This window comes from Pithys albifrons, chromosome 25, assembly GCF_047495875.1.
Source record: "Pithys albifrons albifrons isolate INPA30051 chromosome 25, PitAlb_v1, whole genome shotgun sequence".
NCBI lineage: Eukaryota > Metazoa > Chordata > Aves > Passeriformes > Thamnophilidae > Pithys > Pithys albifrons.
The window spans coordinates 7,800,530-7,820,294 of NC_092482.1; positions in this window are offsets into that span (position 1 = coordinate 7,800,530).

Genomic DNA, 19,765 nt, shown 5'->3' on the forward strand with positions numbered 1-19,765 from the left:
CACCTTTTCCCAGGGAGGAATCTTCATCGGTCTGGAATTCTGGAATGAGAAACGGCAATTTCCCGGACCCTCACGTAGCACGCATGGTCGAGCTTTGCGCCCAGGGTATAGGAGGCAACCTTGGGCTCTCAGGTGCCAATGATGGGGCCCGATTAACCCTAGAAATGGAACAATCGCTTTCTGTCCTGGGAGCCTCTTCCCTGTGAGGAGTCCTCATCCGTCTGGAATTGAAAGCTGAAAAACGGCACTTTCCCAGACAAGAAAGTGGTACGCGCCGTCGACATTTGCGCCCAGGGAAAAGGTGGCAGCCTTGGGCTCTCAGGTGCCAAAGATGGGGCCCCATTACCCCTAGAAAAGGCACAATGGCTTTCTGTCCTGACACCTTTTCCCAGAGAGGAATCGACTTCCATCTGGAATTCTGGGCTGAAAAACGGCCCTTTCCCGGACCTGCACAGGGTATGCAGCGTCGAGCTTTGCACCCAGGGAAAAGGTGGCAGCCTTGGGCTCTCAGGTGCCAAAGATGGGGCCCCATTACCCCTTTAAAAGGCACAATGGCTTTCTGTCCTGACACCTTTTCCCTGGGAGAAATCTTCATCGGCCTCGAATTCTGGGATGAGAAACGGCACATTCCTGTACCCACAAGTGGCACGCACCGTTGAGCTTTGCGCTCAGGGAAAAGGTTGCAGCCTTGGGCTCTCAGGTGCCAATGATGGGTCCCCATTCCTCCTAGAAAATAAGGAAATCCATTCCTGTCCTGGCACCTTTTCCCAGGGAGGAATCTTCATCGGTCTGGAATTCTGGAATGAGAAACGGCAATTTCCTGGACCCTCACGTAGCACGCATGGTCGAGCTTTGCGCCCAGGGTATAGGAGGCAACCTTGGGCTCTCAGGTGCCAATGATGGGGCCTGATTAACCCTAGAAATGGAACAATCGCTTTCTGTCCTGGGAGCCTCTTCCTTGTGAGGGGTCTTCATCCGTCTGGAATTGAGGGCTGAAAAACGGCACTTTCCCAGACAAGAAAGTGGTACGCGCCGTTGATGTTTGCGCCCACGGAAAAGGTGTCAGCCTTGAACTCTCAGTTGCCAATGATGGGGCACCATTGTCCCTAGAAAAGGACAATTCGATTTCTGACCTGGCACCTTTTCCCTGGGAGGTGTCTTCGTCCGTCTGGAATTCTGGGCTGAAAAATGGCACTTTCCCGGACCCGCACATGGAAGGCTCCGTCGAGCTTTGCGCCCAGGCAAAAGGTGGCAGCCTTGGGCTCTCAGGTGTCAATTTTGGGGCCCCATTAACCCTAGAAAAGGCACAATCGCTTTCTGCCCTGGCACCTTTTCCCTGGGAGAAATCTTCGCTGGCCTGGAATTCTGGGATGAGAAACGGCACATTCCCGGACTTGCAAGTGGCACGCGCCGTCGACATTTGCGCCCACTGGAAAGGTGGCAGCCTTGGGCTCTCAGGTGCCAAAGATGAGGTCCCATTACCCCTAGAAAAAGCACAATGGCTTTCTGTCCTGACACCTTTTCCCAGAGAGGAATCGACTTCCGTCTGGAATTCTGGGCTGAAAAACGGCCCTTTCCCGGACCTGCACAGGGTATGCACCGTCGAGCTTTGCACCCAGGGAAAAGGTGGCAGCCTTGGGCTCTCAGGTGCCAATGATGGGGCCCAATTAGCATTACAAAATACACAATGGCTTTGTCTCCTGGTACCTTTTCCCTCTGAGGAAACTTCATAGGTCTGGAGTCCTGGGCTGAAAAATGTCACTTTCCCGGACCCGCACGTGGAACGCTTCGTCGAGCTTTGCACCCAGGGAAAAGGTGGCAGCCTTGGGCTCTCAGGTGTCAATTTTGGGGCCCCATTAACCCTAGAAAAGGCACAATTGCTTTCTGCCCTGACACCTTTTCCCAGGGAGAAATCTTCATCGGCCTCGAATTCTGGGATGAGAAACAGCACATTCCTGGACCCGCAAGTGGCACGCACCGTCGAGCTTTGCGCTCAGGGAAAAGGTTGCAGCCTTGGGCTCTCAGGTGTCAATGATGGAGCCCCATTAACCCTAGAGAAGGAACAATCGCTTTCTGTCCTGACACCTTTTCCCAGGGAGGAATCTTCATCGGTCTGGAATTCTGGAATGAGAAACGGCAATTTCCCGGACCCTCACGTAGCACGCATGGTCGAGCTTTGCGCCCAGGGTATAGGAGGCAACCTTGGGCTCTCAGGTGCCAATGATGGAGCCCGATTAACCCTAGAAATGGAACAATCGCTTTCTGTCCTGGGAGCCTCTTCCCTGTGAGGAGTCTTCATCCGTCTGGAATTGAGGGCTGAAAAACGGCACTTTCCCAGAAAAGAAAGTGGTACGCGCCGTTGATGTTTGCGCCCACGGAAAAGGTGGCAGCCTTGAACTCTGAGGTGCCAGTGATGGGGCACCATTGACCCTGGAAAAGGACAATTCGATTTCTGACCTGGCACCTTTTCCCTGGGAGGAATCTTCGTCCGTCTGGAATTCTGGGCTGAAAAATGGCACTTCCCTGGACCCGCAAGTGGCACGCGCCGTCGACATTTGCGCCCAGGCAAAAGGTGGCAGCCTTGGGCTCTCAGGTGCCAATGATGGGGCCACGTTAACGCTAGATAAATAACACTTGCTTTCTGTCCTGGCACCTTTTCCCAGGGAGGAATCTTTGTCCGTCTGGAAATCTGGGTTCAAAAATGGCACTGCCCCAAACTCGCACAAGGTACACACCATCGAGCTTTGCGCCCAGGGAAAAGTAGGCAGCCTTGGGCTCTCAGCTGCCAATGATGGTGCCCCATTACCCCTACAAAAGGCAGAATGTCTTTCTGTCCTGGCACCTTTTCCCAGGGAGGAATCTTCATCGGTTTGGAATTCTGGTCTGAGAATCGGCACTTTCCTGGACCCGCAAGTGGAACGCACCATCGAGCTTTCCGTCCAGGGAAAAGGTGGCAGTCTTGGGCTCTCAGGTGCCAATGATGGGGCCCCATTACCTTTACAAAAAGCACAATGGCTTTCTGTCCTGGGAGCCTTTTCCCTGGGAGGAGTCGTCATCCGTCTGGAATCCTGGGCTGAACAAAGCACTTTCTCTGACCTGCACGTGGCAGGCACCATCTAGCTTTGCGCCCAGGGAAAAGGTGGCAGCCTTGGGCTCTCAGGTGCCAATGATGGGTCCCCGTTAACACTAGATAAATAACACTTGCTTTCTGTCCTGGCACCTCTTCCCTGGGAGGAATTTTCGTCAGTCTGGAATTCTGGGCTGAATAACGGCACTTCTCCCGACCTGCAAGTGGAACGCACCGTGGAGCTTTGCGCCCAGGCAAAAGGTGGCAGCCTTGGGCTCTCAGGTGCCAATGATGGGGCCCTGTTAACACTAGAAAAAGAACAATGGCTTTCTGTCCTGGCACCTTTTCCCTGGGAGGAATCTTCATTGGTCTGGAATTCTGGGCTGAAAACGGCTCTTTCCCTTACCCGCATGTGGCACGCACCGTCGAGCTTTGCGCCCAGGGAAAAGGTAGCAGCCCTGGGCTCTCAGCTGCCAATTTTGGGGCCCCATTAACCCTAGAAAAGGCACAATCGCTTTCTGTCCTGGCACTTTTTCCCATGGAGAAATCTTCGCTGGCCTGGAATTCTGGGATGAGAAACGGCACATTCCCGGACTTGCAAGTGGCATGCGCCGTCGACATTTGCGCCCAGGGAAAAGGTGGCAGCCTTGGGCTCTCAGGTGCCAAAGATGAGGCCCCATTACCCCTAGAAAAGGCATAATGGTTTTCTGTCCTGACACCTTTTCCCAGAGAGGAATTGACTTCCGTCTGGAATTCTGGGCTGAAAAACAGCCCTTTCCCGGACCAGCACAGGGTATGCACCGTCGAGCTTTGCACCCAGGGAAAAGGTGGCAGCCTTGGGCTCTCAGGTGCCAATGATGGGGCCCAATTAGCATTACAAAATACACAATGGCTTTGTCTCCTGGTACCTTTTCCCTCTGAGGAATCTTCATAGGTCTGGAATTCTGGGCTGAAAAATGGCACTTCCCCGAACCCGCAAGTGGCACGCGCCGTCGACATTTGCGCCCAGGCAAAAGGTGGCAGCCTTGGGCTCTCAGGTGCCAATGATGGGGCCCCGTTAACACTAGAAAAATAACACTTGCTTTCTGTCCTGGCACCTTTTCCCAGGGAGGAATCTTCGTCCGTCTGGAAATCTGGGTTCAGAAATGGCACTGCCCGAAACCCGCACATGGTACACACCGTCGAGCTTTGCGCCCAGGGAAAAGGAGGCAGCCTTGGGCTCTCAGGTGCCAATGATGGTGCCCCATTACCCCTACAAAAGGCACAATGGCTTTCTGTCCTGGCACCTTTTCCCAGGGAGGAATCTTCATCGGTTTGGAATTCTGGTCTGAGGATCGGCACTTTCCTGGACCCGCAAGTGGAACGCACCATCGAGCTTTGCGTCCAGGGAAAAGGTGGCAGCCTTGGGCTCACAGGGGCCAATGATGGGGCCCAATTAGCATTACAAAATACACAATGGCTTTGTCTCCTGGTACCTTTTCCCTCTGAGGAATCTTCATAGGTCTGGAATTCTGAGCTGAAAACATGGCACTTTCCCGTACCCGCACGTGGAACGCTCCGTCGAGCTTTGCGCCCAGGGAAAAGGTGGCAGCCTTGGGCTCTCAGGTGTCAATTTTGGGGCCCCATTAACCCTAGAAAAGGCACAATTGCTTTCTGCCCTGGCACCTTTTCCCTGGGAGAAATCTTCATCGGCCTCGAATTCTGGGATGAGAAACAGCACATTCCTGGACCCGCAAGTGGCACGCACCGTCGAGCTTTGCGCTCAGGGAAAAGGTGGCAGCCTTGGGCTCTCAGGTGTCAATGATGGAGCCCCATTAACCCTAGAAAAGGAACAATCGCTTTCTGTCCTGACACCTTTTCTCAGGGAGGAATCTTCATCGGTCTGGAATTCTGGAATGAGAAACGGCAATTTCCCGGACCCTCACGTAGCACGCATGGTCGAGCTTTGCGCCCAGGGTATAGGAGGCAACCTTGGGCTCTCAGGTGCCAATGATGGGGCCCGATTAACCCTAGAAATGGAACAATCGCTTTCTTTCCTGGGAGCCTCTTCCCTGTGAGGAGTCTTCATCCGTCTGGAATTCAGGGCTGAAAAACGGCACTTTCCCGGACAAGAAAGTGGTACGCGCCGTTGATGTTTGCGCCCACGGAAAAGGTGGCAGCCTTGAACTCTGAGGTGCCAATGATGGGGCACCATTGACCCTAGAAAAGGACAATTCGATTTCTGACCTGGCACCTTTTCCCTGGGAGGTGTCTTCGTCCGTCTGGAATTCTGGGCTGAAAAATGGCACTTCCCTGGACCCGGAGGTGGAACGCGCCGTCAACATTTGCGCCCAGGCAAAAGGTGGCAGCCTTGGGCTCTCAGGTGCCAATGATGGGGCCCCGTTAACACTAGAAAAAGAACAATGGCTTTCTGTCCTGGCACCTTTTCCCTGGGAGGAATCTTCATTGGTCTGGAATTCTGGGCTGAAAACGGCTCTTTCCCTTACCCGCATGTGGCACGCACCGTCGAGCTTTGCGCCCAGGCAAAAGGTGGCAGCCTTGGGCTCTCAGGTGCCAATGATGGGGCCCCATTACCCCTAGAAAAGGCACAATCGCTTTCTGTCCTGGCACCTTTTCCCAGGGAGAAATCTTCGCTGGCCTGGAATTCTGGGATGAGAAACGGCACATTCCCGGACTTGCAAGTGGCACGCGCCGTCGACATTTGCGCCCAGGGAAAAGGTGGCAGCCTTGGGCTCTCAGCTTCCAATTTTGGGGCCCCATTAACCCTAGAAAAGGCACAATCGCTTTCTGTCCTGGCACCTTTTCCCAGGGAGAAATCTTCGCTGGCCTGGAATTCTGGGATGAGAAACGGCACATTCCCGGACTTGCAAGTGGCACGCGCCGTCGACATTTGCGCCCAGGGAAAAGGTGGCAGCCTTGGGCTCTCACGTGCCAAAGATGAGGTCCCATTACCCCTAGAAAAGGCACAATGGTTTTCTGTCCTGACACCTTTTCCCAGAGAGGAATCGACTTCCGTCTGGAATTCTGGGCTGAAAAACGGCCCTTTCCCGGACCCGCACAGGGTATGCACCGTTGAGCTTTGCACCCAGGGATAAGGTGGCAGCCTTGGGCGCTCAGGTGCCAATGATGGGGCCCAATTAGCATTACAAAATACACAATGGCTTTGTCTCCTGGTACCTTTTCCCTCTGAGGAATCTTCATAGGTCTGGAATTCTGGGCTGAAAAATGGCACTTTCCTGGATCTGCACGTGGAACGCTCCGTCGTGCTTTGCATCCAGGGAAAAGGTGGCAGTCTTGGGCTCTCAGGTGCCAATGATGGTGCCCCATTACCTTTACAAAAAGCACAATGGCTTTCTGTCCTGGCACCTTTTCCATGGGAGGAGTCTTCATTGGTCTGGAATTCTGGGCTGTAAAATGGCACTTTCTGGGACCAGCACGTGGCACGCACTGTCGTGCTTTGCGCCCAGGGAAAAGGAGGCAACCTCTGGCTCTCAGATGCCAATGAGGGGCCCCCATTAACACTAGAAATGGAAGAATCGCTTTCTCTCCTGGGAGCCCTTTCCCTGGGAGGAGTCGTCATCCGTCTGGAATCCTGGGCTGAACAAAGCACTTTCTCTGACCTGCACGTGGCACGCACCATCTAGCTTTGCGCCCAGGCAAAAGGTGGCAGCCTTGGGCTCTCAGGTGCCAATGATGGGGCCCCGTTAACAGTAGAAAAATAACACTTGCTTTCTGTCCTGGCACCTTTTCCCAGGGAGGAATCTTCGTCCGTCTGGAAATCTGGGTTCAAAAATGGCACTGCCCCAAACCCGCACAAGGTACATACCGTCGAGCTTTGCGCCCAGGGAAAAGGAGGCAACCTTGGGCTCTCAGGTGCCAATGATGGGTCCCCGTTAACACTAGATAAATAACTCTTGCTTTCTGTACTGGCACCTTTTCCCTGGGAGGAATTTTCGTCCGTCTGGAATTCTGGGCTGAAAAACGGCACTTCCCCGGACCTTCAAGTGGAACGCACCGTCGAGCTTTGTGCCCAGGCAAAAGGTGGCAGCCTTGGGCTCTCAGGTGCCAATGATGGGGCCCCATTACCCCTAGAAATAGAACAATCGCTTTCTGTCCTGGCACCTTTTCCCAGGGAGGAATCTTCATTGGTCTGGAATTCTGGGCTGAAAACGGCTCTTTCCCTTACCCTTCATGTGGCACGCACCGTCGAGCTTTGCGCCCAGGGAAAAAGTGGCAGCCCTGGGCTCTCAGCTGCCAATTTTGGGGCCCCATTAACCCTAGAAAAGGCACAATCGCTTTCTGTCCTGGCACCCTTTCCCAGGGAGAAATCTTCGCTGGTCTGGAATTCTGGGATGAGAAACGGCACATTCCCGGACTTGCAAGTGGCACGCGCCGTCGACATTTGCGCCCAGGGAAAAGGTGGCAGCCATGGGCTCTGAGGTGCCAAAGATGAGGTCCCATTACCCTAGAAAAGGCACAATGGCTTTCTGTCCTGACACCTTTTCCCAGAGAGGAATCGACTTCCGTCTGGAATTCTGGGCTGAAAAACGGCCCTTTCCCGGACCCGCACAGGGTATGCACCGTCGAGCTTTGCACCCAGGGAAAAGGTGGCAGTCTTGGGCTCTCAGGTGTCAATGATGGAGCCCCATTAACCCTAGAAAAGGAACAATCGCTTTCTGTCCTGACACCTTTTCCCAGGGAGGAATCTTCATCGGTCTGGAATTCTGGAATGAGAAACGGCAATTTCCCGGACCCTCACGTAGCACGCATGGTCGAGCTTTGCGCCCAGGGTATAGGAGGCAACCTTGGGCTCTCAGGTGCCAATGATGGGGCTCGATTAACCCTAGAAATGGAACAATCGCTTTCTGTCTTGGGAGCCTCTTCCCTGTGTGGAGTCTTCATCCGTCTGGAATTGAGGGCTGAAAAATGGCACTTTCCCGGACAAGAAAATGGTACGCGCCGTTGATGTTTGCGCCCACGGAAAAGGTGGCAGCCTTGAACTCTGAGGTGCCAATGATGGGGCACCATTGACCCTAGAAAAGGACAATTTGATTTCTGACCTGGCACCTTTTCCCTGGGAGGTGTCTTCGTCCGTCTGGAATCCTGGGCTGAAAAAGGGCACTTCCCTGGACCCGCAAGTGGCACGCGCCGTCGACATTTGCGCCCAGGCAAAAGGTGGCAGCCTTGGGCTCTCAGGTGCCAATGATGGGGCCCCGTTAACAGTAGAAAAATAACACTTGCTTTCTGTCCTGGCACCTTTTCCCAGGGAGGAATCTTCGTCCGTCTGGAAATCTGGGTTGAGAAATGGCACTGCCCCAAACCCGCACAAGGTACACACCGTCGAGCTTTGTGCCCAGGGAAAAGGGGGCAGCCTTGGGCTCTCAGGTGCCAATGATGGGGCCCCATTACCTTTACAAAAAAGACAATGGCTTTCTGTCCTGGCACCTTTTCCCTGGGAGGAGTCTTCATTGGTCTGGAATTCTGGGCTGTAAAATGGCACTTTCTGGGACCAGCACGTGGCACGCACTGTCGTGCTTTGCGCCCAGGGAAAAGGAGGCAACCTCTGGCTCTCAGATGTCAATGACGGGCCCCCATTAACACTAGAAATGGAACAATTGCTTTCTGTCCTGGGAGCCTTTTCCCTGGGAGGATTCGCCAGCTCTCTGGAATCCTGGGCTGAACAAAGCACTTTCTCTGACCTCCACGTGGCAGGCACCATCTAGCTTTGCCCCCAGGGAAAAGGTGGCAGCCTTGGGCTCTCAGGTGCCAATGATGGGGCCCCATTACCTTTACAAAAAGCACAATGGCTTTCTGTCCAGGCACCTTTTCCTTGGGAGGAGTCTTCATTGGTCTGGAATTCTGGGCTGTAAAATGGCACTTTCTGGGACCAGCACGTGGCACGCACTGTCGTGCTTTGTGCCCAGGGAAAAGGAGGCAACCTTGGGCTCTCAGGTGCCAACGATGGGTCCCTGTTAACACTAGATAAATAACAATCGCTTTCTGTCCTGGCACCTTTTCCCTGGGAGGAATTTTCGTCCGTCTGGAATTCTGGGCTGAAAAACGGCACTTTCTCTGACCTGTAATTGGAACGCACCGTCGAGCTTTGTGCCCAGGGAAAAGGTGGCAGCCTTGGGCTCTCAGGTGCCAATGATGGGGCCCCATTACCCCTAGAAAAAGAACAATCGCCTTCTGTCTTTGCACCTTTTCCCTGGGAGGAATCTTCATTGGTCTGGAATTCTGGGCTGAAAACGGCTCTTTCCCTTACCCGCATGTGGCACGCACCGTCGAGCTTTGCGCCCAGGGAAAAGGTGGCAGCCCTGGGCTCTCAGCTGCCAATTTGGGGCCCCATTAACCCTAGAAAAGGCACAATCGCTTTCTGTCCTGGCACCTTTTCCCTGGGAGAAATCTTCGCTGGCCTGGAATTCTGGGATGGGAAACGGCACATTCCCGGACTTGCAAGTGGCACCCGCCGTCGACATTTGCGCCCAGGGAAAAGGTGGCAGCCTTGGGCTCTCAGGTCCCAAAGATGGGGCCCCATTACTCCTAGAAAAGGCACAATGGCTTTCTGTCCTGACACCTTTTCCCAGAGAGGAATCGATTTCCGTCTGAAATTCTGGTCTGAAAAACTGCCCTTTCCCGGACCCCCACAGTGTATGCACCGTCGAGCTTTGCAACCAGGGAAAAGTTGGCATCGTTGGGCTCTCAGGTGCCAATGATGGGGCCCAATTAGCATTACAAAATACACAATGGCTTTGTCTCCTGGTACCTTTTCCCTCTGAGGAATCTTCATAGGTCTGGAATTCGGGGCTGAAAAATGGCACTTTCCCGGACCCGCACGTGGAACGCTCCGTCGAGCTTTGCGCCCAGGCAAAATGTGGCAGCCTTGGGCTCTCAGGTGTCAATTTTAGGGCCCCATTAACCCTAGAAAAGGCACAATTGCTTTCTGTCCTGGCACCTTTTCCCTGGGAGAAATCTTCATCGGCCTCGAATTCTGGGATGAGAAACAGCACATTCCTGGACCCGCAAGTGGCACGCACCGTCGAGCTTTGCGCTCAGGGAAAAGGTGGCAGCCTTGGGCTCTTAGGTTTCAATGATGGAGCCCCATTACTCCTAGAAAAGGAACAATCGCTTTCTGTCCTGACACCTTTTCCCAGGGAGGAATCTTCATCGGTCTGGAATTCTGGAATGAGAAACGGCAATTTCCCGGACCCTCACGTAGCATGCATGGTCGAGCTTTGCGCCCAGGGTATAGGAGGCAACCTTGGGCTCTCAGGTGCCAATGATGGAGCCCGATTAACCCTAGAAATGGAACAATCGCTTTCTTTCCTGGGAGCCTCTTCCCTGTGAGGAGTCTTCATCCGTCTGGAATTCAGGGCTGAAAAACGGCACTTTCCCAGACAAGAAAATGGTACGCGCCGTTGATGATTGTGCCCACGGAAAAGGTGGCAGCCTTGAACTCTGAGGTGCCAATGATGGGGCACCATTGACCCTAGAAAAGGACAATTCGATTTGTGACCTGGCACCTTTTCCCTGGGAGGTGTCTTCGTCCGTCTGGAATTCTGGGCTGAAAAATGGCACTTTCCCGGACCCGCAAGTGGCACATGCCGTAGACATTTGCGCCCAGGGAAAAGGTGGCAGCCTTGGGCTCTCAGGTGCCAATGATGGGGCCACATTAACGCTAGATAAATAACACTTGTTTCTGTCCTGGCACCTTTTCCCAGGGAGGAATCTTCGTCCGTCTGGAAATCTGGGTTAAAAATGGCACTGCCCCAAACCAGCACAAGGTACACACCGTCGAGCTTTGCGCCCAGGTAAAAGGGGGCAGCCTTGGGCTCTCAGCTGCCAATGATGGTGCCCCATTACCCCTACAAAAGGCAGAATGGCTTTCTGTCCTGGCACCTTTTCCCAGGGAGGAATCTTCATCGGTTTGGAATTCTGGTCTGAGAATCGGCACTTTCCTGGACCCGCAAGTGGAACGCACAATCGAGCTTTGCATCCAGGGAAAAGGTGGCAGTCTTGGGCTCTCAGGTGCCAATGATGGGGCCCCATTACCTTTACAAAAAGCACAATGGCTTTCTGTCCTGGCACCTTTTCCCTGGGAGGAGTCTTCATTGGTCTGGAATTCTGGGCTGTAAAATGGCACTTTCTGGGACCAGCACGTGGCACGCACTGTCGTGCTTTGCGCCCAGGGAAAAGGAGGCAACCTCTGGCTCTCAGATGCCAATGAGGGGCCCCCATTAACACTAGAAATGGAACAATTGCTTTCTGTCTTGGGAGCCCTTTCCCTGGGAGGAGTCGTCAGCCGTCTGGAATCCTGGGCTGAACAAAGCACTTTCTCTGACCTGCACGTGGCAGGCACCATCTAGCTTTGTGCCCAGGCAAAAGGTGGCAGCCTTGGGCTCTCAGGTGCCAATGATGGGGCCCCGTTAACAGTAGAAAAATAACACTTGCTTTCTGTCCTGGCACCTTTTCCCAGGGAGGAATCTTCGTCTGTCTGGAAATCTGGGTTCAAAAATGGCACTGCCCCAAACCCGCACAAGGTACACACCGTCGAGCTTTGCGCCCAGGGAAAAGGGGGCAGCCTTGGGCTCTCAGGTGCCAATGATGGTGCCCCATTACCCCTACAAAAGGCAGAATGGCTTTCTGTCCTGGCACCTTTTCCCAGGGAGGAATCTTCATCGGTTTGGAATTCTGGTCTGAGAATCGGCACTTTCCTGGACCCGCAAGTGGCACGCACCATCGAGCTTTGCGTCCAGGGAAAAGGTGGCAGTCTTGGGCTCTCAGGTGCCAATGATGGGGCCCCATTACCTTTACAAAAAGCACAATGGCTTTCTGTCCTGGCACCTTTTCCCTGGGAGGAGTCTTCATTGGTCTGGAATTCTGGGCTGTAAAATGGCACTTTCTCTGACCTGCAAGTGGAACGCACCGTCGAGCTTTGCACCCAGGCAAAAGGTGGCAGCCTTGGGCTCTCAGGTGCCAATGATGGTGCCCCATTACCCCTAGAAAAAGAACAATCGCTTTCCGTCCTGGCACCATTTCCCAGGGAGGAATCTTCATTGCTCTGGAATTCTGGGCTGAAAACGGCTCTTTCCCTTACCCGCATGTGGCACGCACCGTCGAGCTTTGCGCCCAGGGAAAAGGTGGCAGCCCTGGGCTCTCAGCTGCCATTTTTGGGGCCCCATTAATCCTAGAAAAGGCACAATCATTTTCTGTGCCGGCACATTTTCCCTGGGAGAAATCTTCGCTGGCCTGGGATTCTGGGATGAGAAACGGCACATTCCCGGACTTGCAAGTGGCACGCGCCGTCGAGCTTTGCGCCCAGGGAAAAGGGGGCAGCCTTGGGCTCTCAGCTGCCAATGATGGTGCCCCATTACCCCTACAAAAGGCACAATGGCTTTCTGTCCTGGCACCTTTTCCCAGGGAGAAATCTTCATCGGTTTGGAATTCTGGTCTGAGAATCGGCACTTTCCTGGATCCGCAAGTGGAACGCACCATCGAGCTTTGCGTCCAGGGAAAAGGTGGCAGTCTTGGGCTCTCAGGTGCCAATGATGGGGCCCCATTACCCCTTCCAAAGGCACAATGGCTTTCTGTCCTGGCACCTTTTCCCAGGGAGGAATCTTCATCGGTTTGGAATTCTGGTCTGAGAATCGGCACTTTCCTGGACCCGCAAGTGGAACGCACCATCGAGCTTTGCGTCCTGGGAAAAGGTGGCAGTCTTGGGCTCTCAGGTGCCAATGATGGGGCCCCATTACCTTTACAAAAAGCTCAATGGCTTTCTGTCCTGGCACCTTTTCCCTGGGAGGAGTCTTCATTGGTCTGGAATTCTGGGCTGTAAAATGGCCCTTTCTGGGACCAGCACGTGGAACGCACTGTCGTGCTTTGCGCCCAGGGAAAAGGTGGCAGCCTTGGGCTCTCAGGTGTCAATTTTGGGGCCCCATTAACCCTAGAAAAGGCACAATTGCTTTCTGCCCTGACACCTTTTCCCAGGGAGAAATCTTCATCGGCCTCGAATTCTGGGATGAGAAACAGCACATTCCTGGACCCACAAGTGGCACGCACCGTCGAGCTTTGCGCTCAGGGAAAAGGTTGCAGCCTTGGGCTCTCAGGTGTCAATGATGGAGCCCCATTAACCCTAGAGAAGGAACAATCGCTTTCTGTCCTGACACCTTTTCCCAGGGAGGAATCTTCATCGGTCTGGAATTCTGGAATGAGAAACGGCAATTTCCCGGACCCTCACGTAGCACGCATGGTCGAGCTTTGCGCCCAGGGTATAGGAGGCAACCTTGGGCTCTCAGGTGCCAATGATGGGGCCCGATTAACCCTAGAAATGGAACAATCGCTTTCTGTCCTGGGAGCCTCTTCCCTGTGAGGAGTCCTCATCCGTCTGGAATTGAAAGCTGAAAAACGGCACTTTCCCAGACAAGAAAGTGGTACGCGCCGTCGACATTTGCGCCCAGGGAAAAGGTGGCAGCCTTGGGCTCTCAGGTGCCAAAGATGGGGCCCCATTACCCCTAGAAAAGGCACAATGGCTTTCTGTCCTGACACCTTTTCCCAGAGAGGAATCGACTTCCATCTGGAATTCTGGGCTGAAAAACGGCCCTTTCCCGGACCTGCACAGGGTATGCAGCGTCGAGCTTTGCACCCAGGGAAAAGGTGGCAGCCTTGGGCTCTCAGGTGCCAAAGATGGGGCCCCATTACCCCTTTAAAAGGCACAATGGCTTTCTGTCCTGACACCTTTTCCCTGGGAGAAATCTTCATCGGCCTCGAATTCTGGGATGAGAAACAGCACATTCCTGTACCCACAAGTGGCACGCACCGTTGAGCTTTGCGCTCAGGGAAAAGGTTGCAGCCTTGGGCTCTCAGGTGCCAATGATGGGTCCCCATTCCTCCTAGAAAATAAGGAAATCCATTCCTGTCCTGGCACCTTTTCCCAGGGAGGAATCTTCATCGGTCTGGAATTCTGGAATGAGAAACGGCAATTTCCTGGACCCTCACGTAGCACGCATGGTCGAGCTTTGCGCCCAGGGTATAGGAGGCAACCTTGGGCTCTCAGGTGCCAATGATGGGGCCTGATTAACCCTAGAAATGGAACAATCGCTTTCTGTCCTGGGAGCCTCTTCCTTGTGAGGGGTCTTCATCCGTCTGGAATTGAGGGCTGAAAAACGGCACTTTCCCAGACAAGAAAGTGGTACGCGCCGTTGATGTTTGCGCCCACGGAAAAGGTGTCAGCCTTGAACTCTCAGTTGCCAATGATGGGGCACCATTGTCCCTAGAAAAGGACAATTCGATTTCTGACCTGGCACCTTTTCCCTGGGAGGTGTCTTCGTCCGTCTGGAATTCTGGGCTGAAAAATGGCACTTTCCCGGACCCGCACATGGAAGGCTCCGTCGAGCTTTGCGCCCAGGCAAAAGGTGGCAGCCTTGGGCTCTCAGGTGTCAATTTTGGGGCCCCATTAACCCTAGAAAAGGCACAATCGCTTTCTGCCCTGGCACCTTTTCCCTGGGAGAAATCTTCGCTGGCCTGGAATTCTGGGATGAGAAATGGCACATTCCCGGACTTGCAAGTGGCACGCGCCGTCGACATTTGCGCCCACTGGAAAGGTGGCAGCCTTGGGCTCTCAGGTGCCAAAGATGAGGTCCCATTACCCCTAGAAAAAGCACAATGGCTTTCTGTCCTGACACCTTTTCCCAGAGAGGAATCGACTTCCGTCTGGAATTCTGGGCTGAAAAACGGCCCTTTCCCGGACCTGCACAGCGTATGCACCGTCGAGCTTTGCACCCAGGGAAAAGGTGGCAGCCTTGGGCTCTCAGGTGCCAATGATGGGGCCCAATTAGCATTACAAAATACACAATGGCTTTGTCTCCTGGTACCTTTTCCCTCTGAGGAAACTTCATAGGTCTGGAGTCCTGGGCTGAAAAATGTCACTTTCCCGGACCCGCACGTGGAACGCTCCGTCGAGCTTTGCACCCAGGGAAAAGGTGGCAGCCTTGGGCTCTCAGGTGTCAATTTTGGGGCCCCATTAACCCTAGAAAAGGCACATTTGCTTTCTGCCCTGACACCTTTTCCCAGGGAGAAATCTTCATCGGCCTCGAATTCTGGGATGAGAAACAGCACATTCCTGGACCCGCAAGTGGCACGCACCGTCGAGCTTTGCGCTCAGGGAAAAGGTTGCAGCCTTGGGCTCTCAGGTGTCAATGATGGAGCCCCATTAACCCTAGAGAAGGAACAATCGCTTTCTGTCCTGACACCTTTTCCCAGGGAGGAATCTTCATCGGCCTCGAATTCTGGGATGAGAAACAGCACATTCCTGTATCCACAAGTGGCACGCACCGTTGAGCTTTGCGCTCAGGGAAAATGTTGCAGCCTTCGGCTCTCAGGTGCCAATGATGGGTCCCCATTCCTCCTAGAAAAGGAGAAATCCATTCCTGTCCTGGCACCTTTTCCCAGGGAGGAATCTTCATCGGTCTGGAATTCTGGAATGAGAAACGGCAATTTCCTGGACCCTCACGTAGCACGCATGGTCGAGCTTTGCGCCCAGGGTATAGGAGGCAACCTTGGGCTCTCAGGTGCCAATGATGGGGCCTGATTAACCCTAGAAATGGAACAATCGCTTTCTGTCCTGGGAGCCTCTTCCTTGTGAGGGGTCTTCATCCGTCTGGAATTGAGGGCTGAAAAACGGCACTTTCCCAGAAAAGAAAGTGGTACGCGCCGTTGATGTTTGCGCCCACGGAAAAGGTGTCAGCCTTGAACTCTCAGTTGCCAATGATGGGGCACCATTGACCCTAGAAAAGGACAATTCGATTTCTGACCTGGCACCTTTTCCCTGGGAGGTGTCTTCGTCCGTCTGGAATTCTGGGCTGAAAAATGGCACTTTCCCGGACCCGCACATGGAAGGCTCCGTCGAGCTTTGCGCCCAGGCAAAAGGTGGCAGCCTTGGGCTCTCAGGTGTCAATTTTGGGGCCCCATTAACCCTAGAAAAGGCACAATCGCTTTCTGCCCTGGCACCTTTTCCCTGGGAGAAATCTTCGCTGGCCTGGAATTCTGGGATGAGAAACGGCACATTCCTGGACTTGCAAGTGGCACGCGCCGTCGACATTTGCGCCCACTGGAAAGGTGGCAGCCTTGGGCTCTCAGGTGCCAAAGATGAGGTCCCATTACCCCTAGAAAAAGCACAATGGCTTTCTGTCCTGACACCTTTTCCCAGAGAGGAATCGACTTCCGTCTGGAATTCTGGGCTGAAAAACGGCCCTTTCCCGGACCTGCACAGGGTATGCACCGTCGAGCTTTGCACCCAGGGAAAAGGTGGCAGCCTTGGGCTCTCAGGTGCCAATGATGGGGCCCAATTAGCATTACAAAATACACAATGGCTTTGTCTCCTGGTACCTTTTCCCTCTGAGGAGACTTCATAGGTCTGGAGTCCTGGGCTGAAAAATGTCACTTTCCCGGACCCGCACGTGGAACGCTCCGTCGAGCTTTGCACCCAGGGAAAAGGTGGCAGCCTTGGGCTCTCAGGTGTCAATTTTGGGGCCCCATTAACCCTAGAAAAGGCACAATTGCTTTCTGCCCTGGCACCTTTTCCCTGGGAGAAATCTTCATCGGCCTCGAATTCTGGGATGAGAAACAGCACATTCCTGGACCCGCAAGTGGCACGCACCGTCGAGCTTTGCGCTCAGGGAAAAGGTTGCAGCCTTGGGCTCTCAGGTGTCAATGATGGAGCCCCATTAACCCTAGAGAAGGAACAATCGCTTTCTGTCCTGACACCTTTTCCCAGGGAGGAATCTTCATCGGTCTGGAATTCTGGAATGAGAAACGGCAATTTCCCGGACCCTCACGTAGCACGCATGGTCGAGCTTTGCGCCCAGGGTATAGGAGGCAACCTTGGGCTCTCAGGTGCCAATGATGGGGCCCGATTAACCCTAGAAATGGAACAATCGCTTTCTGTCCTGGGAGCCTCTTCCCTGTGAGGAGTCTTCATCCGTCTGGAATTGAGGGCTGAAAAACGGCACTTTCCCAGAAAAGAAAGTGGTACGCGCCGTTGATGTTTGCGCCCACGGAAAAGGTGGCAGCCTTGAACTCTGAGGTGCCAGTGATGGGGCACCATTGACCCTGGAAAAGGACAATTCGATTTCTGACCTGGCACCTTTTCCCTGGGAGGAATCTTCGTCCGTCTGGAATTCTGGGCTGAAAAATGGCACTTCCCTGGACCCGCAAGTGGCACGCGCCGTCGACATTTGCGCCCAGGCAAAAGGTGGCAGCCTTGGGCTCTCAGGTGCCAATGATGGGGCCACGTTAACGCTAGATAAATAACACTTGCTTTCTGTCCTGGCACCTTTTCCCAGGGAGGAATCTTTGTCCGTCTGGAAATCTGGGTTCAAAAATGGCACTGCCCCAAACTCGCACAAGGTACACACCGTCGAGCTTTGCGCCCAGGGAAAAGTAGGCAGCCTTGGGCTCTCAGCTGCCAATGATGGTGCCCCATTACCCCTACAAAAGGCAGAATGTCTTTCTGTCCTGGCACCTTTTCCCTGGGAGGAGTCGTCATCCGTCTGGAATCCTGGGCTGAACAAAGCACTTTCTCTGACCTGCACGTGGCAGGCACCATCTAGCTTTGCGCCCAGGGAAAAGGTGGCAGCCTTGGGCTCTCAGGTGCCAATGATGGGTCCCCGTTAACACTAGATAAATAACACTTGCTTTCTGTCCTGGCACCTCTTCCCTGGGAGGAATTTTCGTCAGTCTGGAATTCTGGGCTGAATAACGGCACTTCTCCCGACCTGCAAGTGGAACGCACCGTGGAGCTTTGTGCCCAGGCAAAAGGTGGCAGCCTTGGGCTCTCAGGTGCCAATGATGGGGCCCCATTACCCCTAGAAAAGAACAATGGCTTTCTGTCCTGGCACCTTTTCCCAGGGAGGAATCTTCATTGGTCTGGAATTCTGGGCTGAAAACGGCTCTTTCCCTTACCCGCATGTGGCATGCATAGTCGAGCTTTGCGCCCAGGGAAAAGGTGGCAGCCCTGGGCTCTCAGCTGCCAATTTTGGGGCCCCATTAACCCTAGAAAAGGCACAATCGCTTTCTGTCCTGGCACCTTTTCCCTGGGAGAAATCTTCGCTGGCCTGGAATTCTGGGATGAGAATCGGCACATTCCCGGACTTGCAAGTGGCACGCGCCGTCGACATTTGCGCCCAGGGAAAAGGTTGCAGCCTTGGGCTCTCAGGTGCCAAAGATGAGGTCCCATTACCCCTAGAAAAGGCACAATGGCTTTCTGTCCTGACACAGTTTCCCAGTGCGGAATCGACTTCCGTCTGGAATTCTGGGCTGAAAAACGGCCCTTTCCCGGACCCGCACAGGGTATGCACGGTCGAGCTTTGCACCCAGGGAAAAGGTGGCAGCCTTGGGCTCTCAGGTGCCAATGATGGGGCCCAATTAGCATTACAAAATACACAATGGCTGTGTCTCCTGGTACCTTTTCCCTCTGAGGAATCTTCATAGGTCTGGAATTCTGGGCTGAAAAATGGCACTTCCCCGGACACGCAAGGGGCATGCGCCGTCGATATTTGCGCCCAGGCAAAAGGTGGCAGCCTTGGGCTCTCAGTGGCCAATGATGGTGCCCCGTTAACACTAGAAAAATAACACTTGCTTTCTGTCCTGGCACCTTTTCCCAGGAAGGAATCTTCGTCCGTCTGGAAATCTGGGTTCAGAAATGGCACTGCCCCAAACCCGCACAAGGTACACACCGTCGAGCTTTGCGCCCAGCGAAAAGGGGGCAGCCTTGGGCTCTCAGCTGCCAATGATGGTGCCCCATTACCCCTACAAAAGGCACAATTGCTTTCTGTCCTGGCACATTTTCCCAGGGAGGAATCTTCATCGGTTTGGAATTCTGGTCTGAGGATCGGCACTTTCCTGGACCCGCAAGTGGAACGCACCATCGAGCTTTGCGTCCAGGGAAAAGGTGGCAGTCTTGGGCTCTCAGGTGCCAATGATGGGGCCCCATTACCTTTACAAAAAGCACAATGGCTTTCTGTCCTGGCACCTTTTCCCTGGGAGGAGTCTTCATTGGTCTTGAATTCTGAGCCGTAAAATGGCACTTTCTGGGACCAGCACGTGGCACGCACTGTCGTGCTTTGTGCCCAGGGAAAAGGAGGCAACCTCTGGCTCTCAGATGCCAGTGACGGGCCCCCATTAACACTAGAAATGGAACAATCGCTTTCTGTCCTGGGAGCCCTTTCCCTGGGAGGAGTCGTCATCCGTCTGGAATCCTGGGCTGAACAAAGCACTTTCTCTGACCTGCACGTGGCAGGCACCATCTAGCTTTGCGCCCAGGGAAAAGGTTGCAGCCTTGGGCTCTGAGGTGCCAATGATGGGGCCCCGTTAACACTAGATAAATAACAATCGATTTCTGTCCTGGCACCTTTTCCCTGGGAGGAATTTTCGTCCGTCTGGAAATCTGGGTTCAAAAATGGCACTGCCCCAAACCTGCAAGTGCAACGCACCGTCTAGCTTTGTGCCCAGGCAAAAGGTGGCAGCCTTCGGCTCTCAGCTGCCAGTGATGGTGCCCCATTACCCCTACAAAAGGCAGAATGGCTTTCTGTCCTGGCACCTTTTCCCAGGGAGGAATCTTCATCGGTTTGGAATTCTGGTCTGAGAATCGGCACTATCCTGGACCCGCAAGTGGAACGCACCATCGAGCTTTGCGTCCAGGGA